We start from the raw sequence: 5126 nt of genomic DNA on the forward strand, positions 1-5126 counted from the left end.
ATATTAAAATACGAACAAAGGGAGCCACAACATCACGGCACAATGAGGGATCCAAGAATATATCTACATGCCGGCTCTATGAGAGGCATGCTGGGTTGGGGGGGATGACTGCCAGTTTTTGTTTTACCTTTGTTCATGAGTACTCACCCTACACTTATTTACCAAAGGATGTGGGCAGTTTTTGCCTGGTTATAACACAAGACTGTTGAGAGCTCTACTGAAATCAATGGAGTAACTAAGGGCCAATAATGGCTTGTATAGGCTTTCCGCTCCAACATTCCAATGTTTGTCTTTCTCTCTTTTTGGTTTAGAACATTCTACCCTCAGTGGGTGGAATAGCATTGTCCCCGTTCTGCCTTGGGCTATACTCAGTGACGTAACAAAAGCCCCCATGGTGTGGGGGGGGCCGAGCTCCAGGGGACCACTCAGCAAAAGTGGCAGGTGGCTGGCAGGGGTGGAGGAGTCCCTCCATGTACTTTGCAGAGGGGTCCCCCCAAGTTTTGTTACGCCACTGGCTCAACTGGTTGTTAAATGCCCTCTCCCTCGTTATGAACCCTTGCCAGTGGCTCATGGCTATAACTCAAAGTAGGGTTTTTAACAACTAGTATAGTCCTTGGCCGTGGGTTATATTGCTATGTTGTAGTTATGGGATTGCAAAAATGACATACTCCAGAAAGTAGTTTTAGCTTTCAGCCACCTTCACCTCTGCAATGGGTTAACGACATTCATACTATTGGTGTTCACCCAAGCTACTCAGTCTCTCTTTCATGTCTTTAATAAATGTACTAGTGCCAAGTCAAACAAAAATGTACTGCCCTCAAAGGAAAGGCGAGAGACTTGGAAGAAAGACTTAGGTGGGAAATAAAAAATATAGCATTAACCGATGCAAATACAGAGAAATACATGTTCTTGTAAGGTTAGAGCGCCTACTTTTTTGTACCACTTATGAGTTAAAGTGCCACCTACCATCATTTATAGCAAGTTAATAAGGAGAGGCAGAGTTCCTTTACAAAGTAACGTAACTCTGAGGCGAGTCACAAAATCCTGTTTTTATGTAAGATCAGTGGTATTTTGTTTCTTATAATAAACGTGATACAAATGTGAAAGCTTTACTGTGAAACATACACTAATATGCACAAACAGTTTTACATATGTACTTTTAAAACCAACTGGGATTTAGGCCTAGATGTACGACTGTTTTTTGCAGTCGTTCAACAAGAAATCAGCTCGTTTGCAACCGCCAAAAAGGGTCCTGGCATGTACAAACGCTATTTTGCGACACTGTGACTCGCAAAATAGCATTTGTGACTTGGAATTAGGAAGAGGCGTCCCTTTCTAATAGCGAGTCACCATGTGATGTGATGGGATGGGGTTTTGTAGAGCGCACTTCTACCCTGAGCCCTCGTAGCGCTTAGGACGGGTGTATAGGGCAGCCATAGACTGTGCAAGTTACTGGAAGAGGAAGGTTTTCAAACGTTTGCGGAACTTGCGTAGATCTGGTTCACTACGTAAGGTGAGGGGCATGGATTTCCAACGGGAGGCAGAGTTCCAAGAAAACGAACGCCCCCCCTCACCCCCATCTAGCTTGTTTAATTTTACGAGTTGCTGCCAAGAAGGTGGCACTGGAACGTAGATTTCTTGGTGGGTGGTAAGGGGTGATTAGGGAGCAGGTTAAAGCTGGGCCCACGTGCCACATGGCTTTATGGGCTATGCACATCGCCTTGAATTGGATCCGGGCCTGCCTGGGCAGCCAATGAGTGATTTCAAGGCAGCTGACCCCGAGTATCTATGAGGCAGTCCAAGCAGTAGGCGAGCTGCAGAGTTCTGGGTAACCTGAAGTTTTTTAATAGAGCTTGCCGGCGCGCCTACATACAGGGCGTTCCCATAGTCGAGGCGGGACAGGATGGTAGCCTGTACCATAATCCTCCGGGCCTGAAAAGGGAGGAGCGGCAGAATTTTCCTCAGCATCCTCATCAGGCCGAAGCAGGTTGCAGAGAGCTTGGTGGCTTGATGGTTGAAGCCTAAGGTGCTGTCTAGCCATACCCCAAGGCTTTTGATCTGGTCTTTGAGTTCTGGTGGAGTGCCCATACAGGTCGGCCAGTCAATGATTGCCCTAGGAGAAGGGATCTTCCCCAGGAACATCAGCTCCGTCTTGTCCCCATTTAATTTTAGATGGGAATGCGCCATCCAATCTGCTACTGCTTCTAGGCAGCTGCACAGCGTGCTCGACGAGCCCTTGGGATGGTTTAACCCAACCACCAGTTGGGTGTCGTCTGCATAGGTGACAATTTCAATGCCGAAAGGGCGCACTATCGCTGCTAGAGGTTCCATATAAATATTAAAAAGGGTGGGACTCAGGGAAGAGCCTTGGGGGACCCCACAGTTGAGGGGCCATGGTTTGGATTGAGTGGCACCCTCCGAGACCTGGAACACCCGGTCTTCCAAGAAGGATAGCAACCAGGAAAAGGCTAACCCGGAGATTCCAAGGTGTCTGATGCGAGCGAGCAAGATGTTGTGATCCGCTGTGTCAAAGGCGGCACTCAGATCTAGCAAAATAATTGCTGTGGTGCCGCCTTGGTCCATATACCTCCGGGCGGATTCTGTCACTGCCAGGAGGGCGACTTCCGTTCCGAGCTTAGGGCAAAAGCCTGCTTGGGAGACATGGAGTAGGTTGTGGAGCTCCAGATGGTTGACCAGATTAAGATTGATATGTTTCTCTAGCAGTTTGCCCAACCATGGCAGGAGGGAGATTGGACGGTAGTTGGCCATTGCGGGGTCAAGATTGTTTTCTTTAAGTAGAGCTCTGACTTGAGCGCATTTCCATGCCAACGGCACTATTCCTGTGGCGATAGAGGCATTTAGGGTACTCAGAATTACTGGTCTGATTGTTTCTGCGACTAGCAGCAAATGGCGAGGAGGGGCTGAATCAGTAGGGGAACCGGAAGATACTTTTAACATTAAGGTGGTCGGTTTAAAGAGAGTGGCAGCCAGGTGAGAATTAATAAAATACAGTGCTAATTAATAAAATACCATGCTACATACCATGCTACATACTAATATTTTGCAACCGCATTTGCGGCTCCAAAACACTCGCAGTTTACCACCTACTTCAGGTAGGTGGTAAACTACTTGTAAATGGCAAGGGGTCCCCACAGGGACCTCTTCCCCTTTGTGAGTGTGTGCGAAAATATTTTTTAAGAGCAGGCAGTGTTCCCAGGGACCACTGCCTGCTCTTAAAAAATGAAACAGAAACGTTTCATTTTTCTTTTTTAAATGCATCCCGTTTTCCTTTAAGGAAAACGGGTTGCATTTAAAAAAAAAAAGAAATACGGCTTTATTAAAAAAGCAGGCACAGACATGGTGGTCTGCTGACCATAGCAGGCCACTATCCCTGTGAGTGCTGGCCATTCCTAATGGGGTCGCAACTGGCACCTACCTCCAGAATATTAATGAGGCAGGTAATTTGCGACCCCATGAGGGATCGCTAACAGTATCTGAGACACAGTTGTAAATTGCATTTTGCGAGTTGCAAAATTTAAGGGTCGTACTGCTGGCCCCTAGAATCTGTGGGTTAAATATCAACAGGTTCCTGCTTTCTTACATTACCCTCCAGCAATGAGAAAAATAACTATTGTGCTATAAATGTCTATAAGGAAATTAATGCAAATTTTCAAGAAAGTACGTTCTGGAGCACTGGAGATGAGAATCTGAGATGCTAACTATCCATTAAGGTGAAATAGTCATACAACCCAGACATTGTGATGTCCACCTGGTTGTTATGAATGATTACAGTAGAGGAATACCATAATATTCTTATTAGTAGTGATGTCATTGCGGGGCTCTGTGCATTATACTCAAATAAACCAGGTGTGGCAAAATAGCATTATTTTGGGCACAATCCACTCTTTCTATGGTCCTATCAAGACCCTTGCATTGCCTCAGCTGCTCAGAAGAGCACCAATAGTGAAAGCAATATATCTGACTTTCATTTTATTTATTTAGATATATTTATTTATTCATTCAACTCGAAGGATTTCCACAAGAAATGCTGTACACAGCAACAGCCAGTCGGTACCTAGGACATCTAGCCGAGTTGGGTGATTACATTTAGATATGGTGGGCAATGATGGATGTCTGATGATGAGCAAACATGACATTACAATATTTATCATGGCATAGCTTACATTTATCAGTGCATACATTTATCATCATATATACTTATTTACATAACGCTACATTACAAACACGACATTGCAACATTTATCATAACATAGCTTACATTTATCATTACATACATTCATCAACATATGTATTAACAATTATGGTGTCGGATTTGTATGGGGATGCAGTTAAGATGATTCTTGTAGGATGAAGGATTTCCTAAAGGGTGTTTTGAATGGTGGCAGCCAGGGAATTGAGCGAATTTCAGCCGGAAATGCATTCCAGTGTACAGTGACAAGGGTCGGAAGGGAAAACAGGTTTCAAAATGCTGTCTTCACGACGCAATACCTTCATCACACAGACACACATAATTATATATATATATATATATATATATATATATATATATATATATATATATATATTCACTGAAAAAGCAATAGGTTTCAGCCACGTTATAGTTTGGAATTAGCATTTAAAAAAACCTTAGAAATTCACTGAAAAAACCATAGGTTTCACACATGTTATAGTTAGCTGGACATTTCACTCATACAAAACCATTGAAATGCCCCCGTTATAGTTAGTTCAGCTAACTATAACTCGCGCGCCCGCATTGCACTGCTGATGATGTCACATATTACATCACTCATGACATGGTCAGTGACATCACTCATGACATCACTGATGACATCTCAAATGACATTACTGATGACATCACTGATGACATCATCCAGTGAATGTGTGTCTTTCTGAAAAATAAATATGTTTTATATAAGTATATCTAAAGGTCGATGGAAGAATAAATGGGTAAATAAGTGTGTAAATGGATGTTATTTTTGTAAAATTGGTTGTATAACTGACATATTAAGTGTATCTTAGTGAATACATGTATTAACGAGTAATGTTTAAATATGTAAATATCTGTATCAGTGTCTCACTTTGTATATAAGTGGCTGCATGGGTTG

The sequence above is a fragment of the Lissotriton helveticus genome, chromosome 3_1 (genome assembly GCF_964261635.1).
Source record: "Lissotriton helveticus chromosome 3_1, aLisHel1.1, whole genome shotgun sequence".
Lineage (NCBI taxonomy): Eukaryota > Metazoa > Chordata > Amphibia > Caudata > Salamandridae > Lissotriton > Lissotriton helveticus.